The sequence below is a fragment of the Ambystoma mexicanum genome, chromosome 13 (assembly GCF_040938575.1).
Source record: "Ambystoma mexicanum isolate Mex_15411 chromosome 13, UKY_AmexF1_1, whole genome shotgun sequence".
Classification (NCBI taxonomy): Eukaryota; Metazoa; Chordata; class Amphibia; order Caudata; family Ambystomatidae; genus Ambystoma; species Ambystoma mexicanum.
Window position 1 is genome coordinate 499,230,254 of NC_090938.1, and position 16,966 is coordinate 499,247,219.

The following is a 16,966-nucleotide window of genomic DNA, read 5'->3' on the forward strand; positions in this document are numbered from 1 at the left end:
AGTGACTCTGAGGAAAGGAGAGGTAAGGGAAGATGCATCAGAGAATGCGGGGGTGTAGACAGCAAGATTTAGCCAAAGAGTTAATGTGGTGTGAGAGTCAGATCAGCATCCATTGTGCATTTGTTTCTTTACTGCATTGGATGCAGTGGGGAGAGGGCCTAGGGAGGATGGCTAAGGGGTGGGTTGGGGAAGAGAGCCGTTTTCCTGCAGATGATGATTTTAGTTTTTCCAGGGTTGAGGAGGAGGTGGTGGTTAGCCATCATGCAGTGGTCGATATCTGAGGCAGGATGCAAGATCAGGGTGGGGGATGGAAGAGGCCTTAGGGATTTGGTGAGAAGCCTTAATCCCAGCATCCTTTCCCAGACCAGGCAAATTGCTGCTGAGGTTAAGTCCAGATCCAGGTGCTGAAATCAATTGCTTGATATCATGACATGGCAATACCCAACTCTGAAAGGAGAGTGTCCAACAACTCGAGGATGAGAAGCAAGCATGAGTAGTTTGATTATTAAGTGTCAAGGAGGGCACGTGGAAATACTTAAAAGCCCAAGACTGAAAGTAACTCTTTGTGCATCCCGGCAGGAGGAACAATTTACAGGGTACTGGGGATGGATTTATGACTAAAATCTGTGTTGTGTTTTGCATTTGCTTTATCTTTCACATTTCCCCAACCTTGAATTACACCAAATAAACCTTGCTTTACTTTTGCAATGCAATATAGCTCTAATAGTCTTCATGGTAGTACATAGGTCGAATTATTTTGGTGACATTCGCAGGTAACAAATCCGCTTGTTTGTATTGTTGCTAAGATTGATTTCCCAAAGTGAAAGAAATCTGAAAGGGTCCACCATGTAAAGGTACAAATAATAGTTGGCTGAAAAGAATCCATTTGCACACAGGGGCTACCAAACAAAGGTTTCTGAGGACAACTTGAAAGGTTGTGAAATCTGACCAATAGTCCAGCAAAATGGAACTAAGGGGCAACGAAAAAACCACAATCGTGAATAGATTCAGGTGTTGGAAAAACTATCACTGCATCCATGTGGATCTTGCAAACCTAGTCATTACATGTTCTTTGTCAGCTCAGTGGCCCCAGAGAAAGTATAATCAATGTGCACAATAGAACAAAGCAATCCCATCCAGCTGTTTACATCAGAATATACACATTCTTCACTTCAAAAGGGGAGATTGCATTCTGCTACAGAGTCTCTCATTCAATGTGGAGACAATATTCTGCTATGGTGTCTCCCATTTGAAAGGGAGGGTTTATTCCGATACAGAATCTCTGCCTTCAAGGTGGAGAGTTTATTCTGCTAGAATCTCCCCCATCAAGGGGCAGGTTGTATTCTGCTACAGAGTTTACCCTTCAAGGGGGATAGTTTATTCTGCTACAGTGTCTCCCCTTCAAGTAGGAGAAGTTCTTCTGATATAGTCCCCCCCCCCTTGAAAGGGGGAGAGTGTATTCTGCTACAGAGCAGAGTCCCCCCCTTAAACGGTAGAGTTGATTCTGGTACAGAGCCTCTACCCATCAAGGTGAAGGCTCAACAATATTTCAAAAACAGGCTTCCCTCGCCTGACTGGACTTTTCCAAAACCCTCCCTAAAAGAGTAGAGGCTCAGTTAAAAAAATAAAAATAAAAAAAAAAGATGGTGAAGGGTTCAAAATGAGAGAAATCTATTGGTTATGGGGGAGAATTTATTTCCCAGAGAGAGATTCCATTTCAGAATAAATTCTCACGGGGAGACCATTTTGGAATAAAGTCTCCAGGGGGAGACTGTTGCGGGTGAGGGTTTATTTCGTGAAACCGGCAGCGCTACCACTTTTGCAGCAGAGTGAAATTATCAGCACAGTCCAGGAAGTGCGAAAAAAGGATTTCCTACAAGTGAAAATGCAGCTAAAGCAGAGAACAACACCCACGACTCCTGTGGCAGAAAAAGCAGCCTTACAGAAGGTGCCGAAAACCTGCTTTCACACCAAAAAAGGTTTAAAAAACACACTATATGCCAAACACCCTGGTCACAATCTCAAAGCATATGACAAGCACACATGAGCCACTTGAAGCCAAACATACAGGCCCTAAGGCATGCCCAGGCTTATTCTCAGTGGACACTGCACCTTCAAAAAAACAACAAAAAAAACGAAATGCTTACCCGCACACTGAAACACAAGTTTGTTGGAAAAACGAAGCAACGATGCCCCCTCCCTCCATTCCTTTGAACCCTCCCTCTATTCCTAACTTCCCACACCAAGCTGCCTTTTGTAGTACCCTAAACACGAAGAAGCTATACTAGTGGCAAACCTTATGCTGCATTTAAGCTGTTTAGACCTAGTCTTTGGTGTGTACCGGGAGTTATGGGCCTTGAAGATCAAGTTAAAGGGCTGAGCACAGCAAGGGCGTTTAAAGAGGTCTTCAGGGCCCATAAGTCTCAGTACGGCCCTCGGGCTAGATCTATAGAGCTATTATATCCCTTTAAAACTTAAAAAAGTCAATATGCCTGGAGTGGTTGCTGGGAGCTCACTAGTTCCCAGCAACCACATCTGATGAGGGAGGGGTACGGCTTAAAAACCAGCCGGGCTGCATCTGTCAGACTGCAGGCAACAAGAGCAGTATGGTCACCCCCACCATAACAAGTAAGGAGGGGAGGAGTGGGTTAGGTGATTTTCCATGCCTGGGCCACGTCTGTCAGGTGCTACCCGGTCGAGGAGACGAGCAGTGTTGACGGCATGGTTGTCAGTGCAGTGCTTCCTAATCACGGGACCACCATGCTGGAAGCTGTACTGCCAGTGCAACAACCCCAGGGGGAAAAATCGCAAGGTTTGCCCTCATTGGCCAATTTCCAGGCTATATGGATCTTCCATGCCATGGAAATTGGCCGGGGGCGGGAGGGGGTTAGCGCCATGTCACGCCCCCCACACCCCTGGGATATAATAGCCTGAATAAGAGAAAACGTGGCCACGAGGCCATTCCAAGATAATCTGCTGTAGGGCATACCATTCCCAAGCCCCTCCCCACACCACTGTATAACCACCCACCAGCAAATCAGATAATTCTGCCTGTAGCACAGTGTAACCAAGTCTCTGTGTAACCAGGCCAACCAAATCCCCACAAAGAGGAAGTAAGCATTAGTACCACTATAACTAAAGTATCGTAATAAAAAGCCTAAACTAAAGCAGACTTATTCCACCAAGACTGCTGCTACCTTTTTGAGAGGCTGGCGTGTTTTGTTTCAGCTCCCTAAACTTCCATGCTCCCACAACAAATTAAAAAGGCATTGTAGTTAAGTCAGATTGGGCAGTGCTCAAGTCCAAGGGCAGTGTGGAAAACTACATCAGAAACAATCAGATGGTTTTGGTTATACACACTTGGCCGCAGGGTTGATGGCTGGCTAAGAGCAAACCACTGCTGGCAATGTTAATCAAGAAAAGGCACTAGAACTAAACTAGCTTTGAGCAGCAGCTAACTGAAGTCTTGGTAAATTTGCTCGCATTTCCTAAAAACAATGTACTCTCGAGGAGGGTGTGGCATGTGGTTTACTCTGAAAAACATTTCTTGAATAAGGCCCAGGTGAACATCCAGACTTGGACCAGAGTGCTTGGTTCAAACCAATTAAAGGGATGTTTAGGTTGTCCTGGAGTCGAGATTCGGACTAGTGCCGAATTTCATTGTAATCATGCAATCGCATGATTTCTGTAAACTAGCGCATAGCGATGGAAGATGGCAAGTTATGGCCAACTGCAGCACAACGCTTGGGAACACTGAAAACGAGGATGCCAATCAGCCGAGCCATGGCTCCAAACAAGTTTTTTTATGTGGAAGTATTTTTCTCCCTCTTTTTGAAGTTGGGAGAAAATAGATTTGTTCACTTAATAACTCAGGCTAATTAGAAAATGCATGTTTAACTTTAATGTTACTCTTCAGATCAGGAAGTAATAAGATCAGAGTTCTTTCCTAGGTTGAACCAAACATATCCGATCAATAATAATTATTAAATGATTCCATGTGTCCAGGGTTGTAGCATTGCCAAACCAAATATGAATTCTACCACAAAAAAATGGGTACTCTTTTGGAATGAAACATCATTCACCAGGAATTCTTAGCACACGTCTCTATCTCGTTTCATCACCGGTGTGGAGTCAGATGTCCAGCTCCGAGTTATAACGTGAAAAGCCAGCATTACATAGGTAACATTGAATAAGAGTGTTCGTGTGGTGCTTTTTTCCTAAGCCTCCCCTTTCATGACTGCTGTCAGGCAATGGGAGAAGAAAATAAAAAAAGGTGTAAGTGGTAGACTTGTATTGCCCGAGGACGGTTTGTATAGACCAGCAAATGACAGATGTTAAGTAATTGTAGAAAATGGACAGCTGCAAACCAAAACTTTCGTCTATGGGGCTATGTATTAAAAATCATACAGAAAAGGCATGGGCCGAGTAGCTTCTTCTTGATTGTAAATACAAATAGAAAAACTATAGCATCACTTATGTTCATTGATCAACAACAAAACCAGATAGGCACTATATGCCAATCTCCTCATAGCATTAGCAAAATGCATCAATAATCCAACATGCCATGGTCACTGCAACAGGCAACACTTACCTGGGCATTAGGAGACCCAAAAGAAAATTCCCAACAAAATGAAAAAAAGAAAAACCAAGAAATATTATATGACGGCTGCACGAGTGGATGTGGGGCAAATCGGAGTCAAGCAGGTAACCGGCACAAGTGATGCGGCAATGTGGTGCTACGTCTCCTTTCAGGTCAGGCTTCCTTGGCCGACTGAGCTACCCAAGATCAGTTGCGGTATCCCACGGCAGAAATGAGGGGCAGGAGGACTGAAATAGTTTCGTTTAAAGCTATAAAACTAATTTATGGGTTAGCCTGATAAAGACTGTTTTTTAAAGTTATTTTCTTGAGCCTAGTGCACACATTTAGTGCCTGAAGATATATTATAATAAAGATTGAACTGCAAAGCCTCTTGAGCTTGACCAGAGGCAGCATCATCACCTCCTTGGCTTCTGATAAGCCAAACCGGTACCCCTATCCAGGTCTAATAGGGGACTTCAGCAAGTGAGGACCCCCCCCCCCCCGATCCTGGTGGAGTAGCACTACCTATTTCAAAAATGTTTAATTTCCAGGCAGGGTACATGCAGCAGAGGTTTGTGTGAGAATCTGCAATCTGTTTACTGAATCAACTTCATTCACAAATGGTGGTAGCTTTTGAGCCTGGCCATCATTGTAAAATCTTATATTTTGCACTTTGCTATGCAAAATATGGCTGGCCGTATATCTTGACACAAACAAAGAGGAAAGAAAAGTAATGCAGAGTAACATTTTAAAAAGTAGGACGCAAGGACAATGGATCCGGGAGAAAAAGGATGATTTGATGCTTGCTGGATTGGTACAGTACCATCTTTGCACCAAAATGCCTAAAAAGTTTATCTACATCTAAAGACCAAACATGAATCCATGAAGCCTGCAGAATCTTCCACCAGCATTAAATCTCATTCGTTTTTAGCCAACGTTTAAGCATGAAGTGCCTTAGTCACCCTACAATTGTGGGGCATTTGAGAGGTGCAGTCTTCATCTGGCCAAGTATTTACATCTTTAGAAATGATAATGAAAATCAAATGCCATTTTACATTGCCACAGTGTCTTCTGGACACAAGACAAGACGCAAATTCACTATAGGAACTGTGGCGAGTTGCCCCCAACTCCCATTTTAGCACATGGAGAGCAAACAAATGGGGACTGACGGTGGGCCGGCTACTACTCGAAAAGCCCCTCCTGCCCGACAGAGGGTGGATGTCGAGTGATCCTGCCAGTTCGCTGTCCCCACAGAACACATAATGGCTAGACAGGAGATTAGGCTAGGCCTGACCACGACGAAGTGCAGGGAAGTAGAGGGACCTCCGAATGGGAGGGAGACCCAGGTGCACCTGTTCCCATAGAGGGCCCTACTGGAAACAAAGGAGAGAGATAGGACAGACCCAAGTTGAACCACAGACAGAAGGCATTAGAATTAAAGAGGAATGAGTGGGAACCGGTGGAGGAGGTATCATCACTAAATAGCCCTGCTAACAACCCACAACTCTGCAGAGAAAATAGGAGTGAGACCCATTGCACATCACAATGCACAACACTGGCAGGGATATGTGCCACAGGTGGCCAAAACTGAGGGTGTACGATAAAGTATCACCACTAAGCAACCCAACTAAAAAAAACACATCTTTCTGCTTACACCTGTCAAACTCTAAACTAAACACAACCATACCGCTACAGCACAACAAACCACACTCACCTCACTACACCGCAACAAACGCACATAGCCTCGCACAACAGCACATGACAACTACCAACCGAAAATGCACGCCTACGCTCAGCGAACGGTGTAAACCGAACTGAAGCTGCCAACAGCACATCACAGCTCCCTTGTGCTTTTTCCCTGCTCATCCCTACGAACCTATTCCCCTCACACCTTACCCTCTTGCTTTTCAGATCCACTGGGGTGCCAGGGGCCCACTCAGGTGGTGATCGTGTGCAGTATAAATATCCTTTAACATAAAGACAGATTAGGTAAATTGCACTCAAGGACATTTCTGATGCAGTCTCACACCAGGGAGCCCAATCCCCCAGAATGCACCACAAGGAAATAGACTGGTCCACAGACCAGGATACAGAAACTATGACAATGCTCTGAAGAAACTCCACAAACCTATAGAGTTTGCAAATACAGAAGGGCTGACTTACAGGTACAGAAACAAGCAGCAGAAAACCTGCTGACCAGGGACCTGCGCAGGGAATGTGCTGAAACAAGGCAGAGCAGAGCTCTGCCAACAAACGTCTTGCCGGAGTGTCGCTCCATCCCCCAGGCCCAGGGGCTAGCACACGCCTCTCCTAGATGCTGCGCCTCAACAAGCAGACCGCTTTCAGAAGACTTGGCACGGAGCGCTGCCTAGTCTTCTGAAAGCAGTCTGCTCCTCGAAGCGCAGTTTGCTCATGCCTGCTATGACACCACAGGAGCGTTGCCCTCTCCCCAGGCCCAGGGGCTCGCACAGAAATCTACCAACCAGATCTGTTCTGAAACTGCATTATCACACTTATTAAACACATGAGTAACCCGCTCTTCAACAAGCTTTCAGAAGGCTCGCACTGGGCACTGCATACAGAAACTGCCAAAGCCTCACATACAGTGTTGCAGCTGTCCAAACTAATATATTGTTGTGCGATTTACAGTCATCTCTTTATTAGAGTGAATATTGTGACCAATCAAAACAGAAGAGACTAATATTCACTTAAAAGGGTTTCTTACTGAATCACTATAAGACATGTTTAACATTTACAATTGTGGACATTATGATGTTCCCATAATGGTCGTTGCTTTTGGGCAAATCGCCAAGATTGGGTTCTATGAAGAAATACTGTGTTGTGCAAACTGGCTGTGGCCCACGCCCCTTGACCCCACCCCCTCCTTCCCACAGCCCCACCCCTCCTAAGAGGTGACTGTTGTGCAAACTGGCTGTGGCCCACGCCCCTTGCCCCCACCCCCTCCTTCCCACAGCCCCACCCCTCCTAAGAGGTGACAGCTTCACCCAGTCAATTTTTTCCATTTCCAGCACTGCACTTGAGCCCATACTTCAGGAGGCCCTGCGCTATGCAGACGCACCTGCCCAATTCTCCGAGGCACCAAAAACAGTCTAGAGAATTCCAAGAGGCTGCTGCACGCTGCAGACGCTGATGAATCCTCATGGCTCCTATTACAATAGAATAGAACCCATTGCCCTATGAATCAATTACTGCCCTTAACAAATAATCCTAGAACAAGGGGCATTAAGACACCGGAAAGGAATAACCAATACCAGGGAGGCACACAGGAACATTTGGGGAATAACCTATCCAAGCAAACATTAGAAAATACTCCACAACTCTCAAGGATATATACGAGATAGGGAAAGTTCAGTGAACAGCCCAGATCCAGACGAAGCAAACCTGTTCTCCTACGCTTCGTTGCCAAAGGGGACGGTTACTGACGGCAGGAAAGCTGAGAGGGACAGTCAAAGAAGAATTCCTTTACACAAGTACTGCCTGGGAGAAGAGTAAGAAGACTACTTCTTGGAGGAAGGTATCCCATGAGGAGCATTTACCAAGATAACTGTTCTGTTGTGTTTAAGAATGGGGGTGGGCCTTTGAGTAGGCCATGTATACGTTGTAGTCTTGGTAGGATAGCTCAGAGCCAACGTGCTCGCCTTGGAAGCAAGATGACACAGAGCACCACAGGTTCGATCCCCTGGTCCGCGCTTAAAAACCTCAGAGTATTAAGCGCGTTATAAATAACCTATCATATCATAGCTGTTGAACAAGCATGAGTTTTTAGACTAGGGCACCCTGGGTGCCAAGCACTTAATAAGATTAGGTTTGCATTTCTGTTAGACACCCCTTGGAACTTCTTGTAAGTTAAGGTATCCTAGGATGGAAATAACGAGTGGGCTTATAAACTGGGGAGCACCAGATATCCTCAGACTCATAACCTTTTGTTGCCCCTACCTTATATAGAACGTTCTGATTATGTCCCAGTAGGCATTAACTCCACCATGAGCCTGACACCTCAAAATAAAAACTTGTGTGAAATACACTAGGTTAGCTGTCTGAAGTATCATTAATCAACCATCTAATATAACATATTTAATATCAAGGGACTGTAGTACTCGTAGAACCATGAAAATGTCGACTTGGCAGGATTAAGCTTAAACCCAACAAAAACAGACAGACCGACCCCAAGGCAATGGCCGTGGTTATAAATAATTTGAAACCTTACATCCATCACTTTTTGGCATTTTGGCAGACCCCCCCCACCAAGAAAAACTCTCCCTGCTAAATATGCTCTTTTCTATCAAATTGCAGCAAAGCAGACAAGCTGTCCTTGTATCCAGCTGTAGGAGCTGGAGTATGGATATTTTAGCAGTGCGTGCATGGTCAATTCATGCCCGACATTCCACGTTAGTGAACGGCCATCAAAACAATCTTAGTTCATCATAAATCTGAATGTTTAAAGTTCGCTGATCAAGAGGGGCGGGGGGGGGATACTTCATGTCACCCACTGGGCTCATCGGTGTGTCCAGTCAGAACAAGCTTTGACCCACAAGGATGAGTAAATGACCCCAAAAAGCACCCTCCAAGTGACAAACATGGGTGCCTCTGCCACACACCATTGGTCCCAAAATTCTGTGACGCTCCTTTGACTATTAGAGGCATGTGCAGTTCATATATTTAGGTCTTGCTTATGGAAGGAGTCCAGGACGAAATAGAATGTACCGTTAACTGAAAAAACACGTAAACCTTTCTAAATAAACGGAAGATAGCACCTTTCCTTAGTTTGCATTCGTTGATGCGCGCGTGTCCCTCTACACAGAAGGCAAGTGTGGCGATTCCCATTCAGTTCCCACAACTTGACCCTTCCTCTACCTATACTGCAGCTTCCAAATGCGTGCTGAGGGACAAAGGGAGAGGCAAAAAGGTGGAGTTACCTTTCCTACAATCACCATGTCAGAGACATGGTTGGTGAGGTGTGCAGTAGGCGGAAAAGATGAAACCAGCAGTGGGACAATCACCACCCAGTGGACATAGTGTTGATAAAGCCTGAAGACACTTCTGTTGTGTGGGAGAACAGGCATGGACGAAAGACTGCCTCTGCACATGCGAGGCTGTACCTTATGTTAGGCAATTTTAATAAAGTGCAACATTAGCCAAAAAGGTACATTAAAGTTTTGTTGACCAGCCTAGTTTCTTATTGGGAAATATGGTACGACAGCCTTTCAGAGTGGTCCGGTGTTGGTCCTTCCACGACGTATGGATGACCATTGTGGCAAGTCAACATCCCGGACAGATCTCTTTTGATGTTCCACAATTGAGACTTAAATTACCTATCAACAGTGTCATCATCTGAGCCTAATAACAGATAAAGCTACACCTGTGCCACGAGAATGAAGAGAGTGAATGGTATAGTGAAAAGGCATTGGTCGGAGATGCAAAGGAAGCAGGACAGGGTAGGAGACTGGAAAGACACGCCTAAGGAGAGGAGCATCAAAGTCACTAGTCAGCAAAGGAGGGAAGCTGTTGTAAAGCAGAACATGATGCCATTTTCTGGCAACTCGAATATAAGAAATATCAGCGTCAATGGAGGGCATGGTGATATCTTGAAAAAATTGCCAAGAGCCTGGGATTGGCAATTAAACATAAGGATCCTGGAAAACGACCTAGGCCAGAGAAAGAACGTTCAAGGTTCCTCAACAACTAAGCACCAAGACAGAAGAAAACTTTGAACCCTCTGTTGGCAATCAGGGGATAAGGGGTAATAGAATGTGGAGAGAATGGTGGGGAATAACCTATAGGAAACATTATTGGATAATGGACTGCCATTTGTCAGCCGTTGGTTGGCAAGGGATGGGGCCAGAATCCCTCATCGTTTTCTCCCATGAAAATGCTCCAGTACAGGGTATTACAAAGATGCGATTACCAATATAATTTATTTTATCTATTTATGCTCTGTATAGTTCCCACTAGTCAGATATTCTGTAAACTTTTAAATGAACATATGAAATACATATACATTTTAAAAAAAAGTGCAGAGTATTCCTAGTGCACGACAGCACTGTCAGAGGATATTCTTGCATGCAGGGAGAGGGTAACCAGTCATTGGATAAGAGTTTGGGCAGAGGGGCAGCATATGCTGCACACGGTCACTACTTGATACGTGAAGCAATTAATTTGTACTTGTTGGTATTAGAAAGGATGCATTTCAAAAGCAAAGAGTAATGGATTCGTCACTGCATGTGAATACCTTATTGTGGTGCCTGCAGATACATCAGACTTGTTTCCTCCATGGTTACTGGATACACTGACTCACACTTAGAAAAACTGGGTTTATCTGGAACCGGTGTGATTTTTGAACTGGTGGAAGTATTAAGAAGCGAGTGTGGATTCCTTTTTTGTTTAAACAATATTTTTTGGTAGGTTGAATTTAAGACCAACCACTACGTATCTTTTTGTCTATTATTAGTTACCCATGAATGCAAATTAACGAGTTAAGAAAAGCTTCAGAGCAGACAGCGGATAACCCATCTTTTCACCCTTACGAAACTGACAGAATTAAGTGATATGTATTTTTGAACTCAGAGCATCCAAAATCTCATCGGCCGGTCAATGCGCCAAGAATCAATAGAAAACAAGACGCATACTTGTCACCAGAATACAGAAAATACTGATGAATTCGGAAAAATATCAATCTCTTGGCCAAATATGTACAAACAAGTGGAAATAGAGCTGGAGGAGAATTGTCAAATACACATCTCAATTAACTGTATTATTTAGAACACAGTAATTTTGGTATCTACCTCACACTAAAGAGAATGAGCAGAAACCAACATCACTCGACTGTGATGAAGCAATGTAGAAAATAATCTAGTCTAGCAAGTCAGCTTGTTAAGCCAATTTCAAGTGCAAGAGGCACAGACAGAAAACCATCATGGTACAAGGCCCCACCCATATAAACGGAATGCTATGCTCTGGAGCCTAAATTTAGACCCATACCTTGCGTGTTCATCCACAGTATCTCTGAGAGCCCACCAAAAACTCCACTTGAACCAATCTTCCCATACAAAAATTCACCTCTGATATCACCCACATGAAAATTTGATCTTCGCGTATACCAGAAAACTCATTCAGGAGGTTCCTATCAGCATTGCTAAGTGGATGAAAGGTGACGTACTCAGTGTAAAAAAAAATAATATATATTCTAAACACAACACATTGATTTATGGTAATATTGAAAAACTCAGTTAAGCTACAATACCAGTCATTTCCATAGCACACTCCAGATTTTATGCCATATTGCTTAATGGATGTTATTACTCAACTCAATTTTACTCATCTCAGAAAGTAGACCGAATCGGCCGCGCCTGTAAGCCATCTTGTGCCCTGCACTTTACAAGCAGCTCCCACAAGCGGATGCTCAGCAAACTGAGCAAACCTACCAGATTCTTGTACAGTATCTGTTACACTCAATGGGCACTCCTTGAGGACACTAACTGATGAGTGACTGCTTCAGAGGAAACTACCAGGTTGTGCCTTGCAAGTAGGAGGGCCCATTGTACTTATAGGCCAAAGGGTGAGTGAGCTTGGCTAATGAAAAAAGGCCTGCTAGTTGATAGATAAGTTTTCAAACCATTTTACAGCCAGACTACTGCACGCAGCGCTTTAAGTGGGCCAGGACTAACAGTGGCAAAGCCGCGGCAGTCTCCAAAAACTGCTATCAAGACGTGGCATTGCCATGCTCCCTCACTCATCCATAATTAAGCAGACACTGCGATTTCCTGTGAGCAAGAAAGCCCAGATCCTTCCATGCTATTGTAAACTAGCACGAGTCTCCGCTAACAATTCAAGTTGTGAAAGGAATACAATATGCAGGGAAAATGTCCCAAATGAGTTTGTGTAACTCGTGTACAGTAATTTTACTGTTAGGGTGATATCCAAACGCAACTAAAAAGGTGATAACAAATTCAACCTTTTGAACTAAAACTCAGAATACATACACAAGAAAATAAAAGTGATTACACAGAATCCATAAAAAGTGATTTCCAATTCATAAATACTACTTCATGACAAAATAAGAAATTGCACATTACCAAATAAAATCATTATCATATTAATGTTAGAAGTCCTAAAACAAATCGTACTATGTAAAGTGACATGTGCACATAACCAAATAAAATCGCATATGAAATGAGCAGCACAACCAGTGTTCAATATGTGGCCAGAAGAGTTGCAGGCTTTAATCACGGTCCCACACATCTGTCGACTATAAAAATGTGTGGCAATTCTTAGGTTCCCAACAATGCTACGATGTTATGCCAAGCAGCCAATAGCTTACTTGGGTAATATGTGTCCTCCTACCCATTCTCAGTCGATTTCAGGACAGGCTAAAGGTTTGTGTAGGCCCATTTCAAAATTATCTTTGTGACCACTGTAAGGAAGGCATGGTATCACAGACACAAGTGATCACAGTTCAAGGGTGTTTATTGAACTTCAATTGAGTTTGAAAAACGCCCATCTAATCCTAAATCTAAAGATGGGAGCAAGCTACGACCATCAAATAATAATAAAGTAGTCCTAGCCAGGTCTGTCAAAATAAAAGATCCTATACTAACAAACCTATTGCCAATCCTTACTTCCAAATACAAATAGTGTGGGAAACAAGGTTATGCAAAAGATTCAAGCCGTTGGCTTCCCTTCCCCAGGTTTTGAGCACGGGACAAGGCGGCACACTCGAGCTTAGCACAGCAACTGGCTTCTCTAGCACGAGGATGCAGTTCAAATCTCAGTATCAGGGCCTTCTGCGCCAAAGTCTCCTTGCCATTGAAAGTCTCTTACTTCAGAAGGCCTGATGCGACAAACATTCAAAAGTTCCTTTATCCTCAAGATTCTCATGTACAACCTCTGAGTGATTTTCGATTGACCCTGGGCCCCCCTCTGCCAGGCTCAGACCCAATTTAACACAAAGCTTTCAATTGATCTCCCTCCGCCGCTGGGCTCGGACCAACTTTCTCTACTTCAGAAATAGAAGACTTTCGACAGCACAGGAATTTGCTCAACCAGTCACAGAACCACTTCAATTCACAATTACTCGCTCTCTTCTTGATATGCTCTCTCACTTTCACTTTGCCAATTCTCAGCTGGATACCTTACAGAAACTTTATACTGAGCTCCCACACGGCGCCTGACCACTCTGTCAAGGGTAGTGTTGCTTGTTTTAAAAGTTCAATCACTCATCAGCAGGTCAACTTTACTTGCGTCCTTTATCATATGCGTTTTAACAATGTTCGTTCCAGCGCTCGCCATATAATGTTGCTGCTTGCAACCTTGGCTTCAACACAGATCGGTCTTGTATCGGTCTCCCCAACTCACCGGCTGTTTTGATTTCACTGATGCTGGATTGTTCTTGGAACAAAGGACAGTACAACAGCAGCTGGCGCTTCCTCCCACGAAAATCGAGGGCCCCAGGTACCTCCAACACAATGCAGGATTCTTCAGCCTCATTTCCTGGTCTTACGCTTTCTATTCGAGGTTTCAGAAAAGTAACAGTTCCTTGTCGAAAAGGTCAAGGGAACTTCCCTCCTTGCAATCCCCTTCTGTCTGTTTTGCAGTCTTTCTTCTCTCGTTAAACTGCCAAGTCAGAACTGCAGTTTCCTTGTGTGCATTGCCTCAATCAGTGTGCTCTCATCCTCCGACTTTTATTCATGGGGAAGCTTAATGGAAGTCAGGTGTGTGTGATGGTCAGTAATTGCCTGACTTCGCCCGACCATTGTATTGGGACACGTCAGGTATACGGCTCAGGTGTTAGTCTATTTTCCCTCATCGCGGGCTGTCCGTATGAAAGTGTTGTGTTGTAAAGGGGAGAGGGGAGGTAGAGTTCCTAACTATCCTACTTGGTAGGATGGGGTAAAAGGTGTTAAAGGGAAGGAGATGCTGCATCTCTCCATTCGGTGACCCGCTCCCACTCCCTGAAGACCCCTCACCCAGGTGATCCTCCGGCACTCGTCCACCTCCAGGAACTGAATCCAAAAGCGATGGCCATGCCCTGGCCACCTGGATGACAGAACCCCGGGGACTAGTTGGGGAGACACCTTCTGGTTTCTCACACCACCCCTGAAGCAGCTATGTGATGGCATAGATTGTAATGGAGATGTGTCCTAATGCAAACTCCAATGGGTGATTTCCCTGGGGTGCTCATTGAGGGTACACAACACAAGTCCACCCTGAACCGCATTATTCCTGAAGCATATTCAATGCCCTACAGCAAAGAGATGAAAGTGGGGTAAAACAGTGATAAGATAACTTTTAAAGAGATCTGTCTTTAGCCAGAAAAAGCACACTTAATATGATACAGCCTTTACTTTGTGAACACTGATGCTTTGTTAATAAATATTCAGCTACCATCAGTTCCACTTAGGGGCTTCATTCTACGGTAAAATACTAGATAAAATCAATGAAGTGAGGGGGCGAGTGGTTTCAGATTATCCTGGAACAGGTGTAGCCTCTGCAAGGTAAAACAAGAAAGGGAGCCAGCAGGGGAGCTGAAACCCTAAATCACCATTTAAGAGCTTTTAAGTGTGCCCACAAAAGAGCCTGGATGATTTATTCACAGAATTAGGAGTATTTTCTGAATTCTTTATGTACTAAGGAGAAAGTGATTTATTTACAAACTGAGCAAGAGATTCATTTACGCAATGCAGACTGGATGCAAACAAGACCACCCAAGATCATGCTGAGTGGCACAAATCACACATTTGCAGGGTATAATGCTGTATTGTTTGGGGCAGGTGGCCCTGTCCCCAAGCCACGCTCAATCCCTCCATCGATTTCACAACCCACTTAAAAGTACTGCCTGGACGTATTTTGCAGCTGCGCCAGAGCTGCAGAGGCATCTTTGGAAGACGCAGAAGAGGATGATGCAGGCACAGATAAACGCAGCCATGTTCATGCACACGTTCTTTCCGGGAACAAGCCACCACATCCCTAAGTGCTGTGACCTCAGCTGGCCAGGCTACAGACCAGAGGATTATAAAGATTTAAAAGGCTGTGTGAAGAGCCAGCCGGGATTTCAATCTCTTCACAAACCGCACAGGAGTTGCAATGCTGCTCAGTGTTTGGAGGATAATGTAACAAAAGTGGGTCACTGGCGGCACCTCCATCCCGAGTTTGGTCTCTCAGATGGCCCAAAAACGAAACCAGGCCATCTTGCCCCTTAGATACCAAGGGGCAGCTGTAAGACGCAGTATATATTAATGCGAGACAGCCAGGTTCAGGAGGGTACCATCAGAGGGAACACACAAAAATAAAATATATCGGGGAGGAGATGTTCAAACGTTCTGCAGTTTGGTGACTGTGGGGGGGGGGGCGGCAAAAACTAAGAAGGGCTGTGAAAGTAAATATGCTTCATCTGGATTGTTATAAACAAACGCAGAGTTGGTCAGAGGAAACAAAAGGGAAGTAAAAATGTATAGGACTAGCTGCCTGCGCTTCTCCCACATGCAATCCCAATCCCTCCCAAAGTTTCTGCCTCAAGAGCCCTTGGATCTCAGGGTCAAAGCAGAAGGGATGCTTTCCGATGAGATTGAGACCAAATGCACCGTCTGTAGCATTACTGGAAATGGAAAAGACTTGCTGGGGGGAACCCGCCCATCCTTGCGGGGCTGAAGGGTGTGGCCCCAGAACAGGTCATGCAATACAACAGTATCTCTCTATAGAACCCAATCCTGGTGATTTGCATGAAAGCTGTGCGGATGGGCCTTTAATCACTTTAACCCAAACAGGCCCACCACTTAAAAAGTGAGTACACGGTTGCACATGAGGCAAGTTTATTGTACAATTCTCCAGGGAGCAGTTAAACGGTGTTGCAGGACCAAACTAACCCAAGATTCAACAAACCACATCAGTTCACATCTTTCATACTGTTTTGCAAAAGTTAAAACACTCCGATACTTTATTGCAATCCAGCCCCAAACATGATTGAACAAAACCCTCTTCAAAGAAATCCCATCTTTTCCCCAATTCCTAAATTTTAATTGACCAGTTTTATCTTAATAGTCATCATATTCATAACACCCCTCTTATTAGGATTCATCCGTAGTAGCTCATGACGTCAGAACATGATTAAACATTGGTATTGAAACATAATTCATTACTAGCAATAACTGGCCTAAGTTGCTTAAACCCGAATTCTTGATTTGCACATGGCTCTCATGAATATTCCCCGCAATATGAGGAAGGCAGGGTGAATGATTGCTGTTTGAGTTAGTGATGCTCTGACATTCCCTAGGTCACCTTTCCATTGAAACTTTCTAATCTACAAAACTCCCACTTCATCGCCTAGTTGAAACTCCTGAATAGCCTTAGGCACTGGCTTACCCTGCGTTTTAC

General features: G+C 44.4%; 1 protein-coding gene across 3 annotated transcripts in view; it reads right to left on the bottom strand.

Annotated features, from left to right (window-relative positions):
* NSF (N-ethylmaleimide sensitive factor, vesicle fusing ATPase) overlaps window positions 1–16,966 on the bottom strand; it is a 1,025,749-nt gene that overhangs the window by 924,834 nt on the left and 83,949 nt on the right. The gene's annotated exons all lie outside the window — the stretch shown is intronic.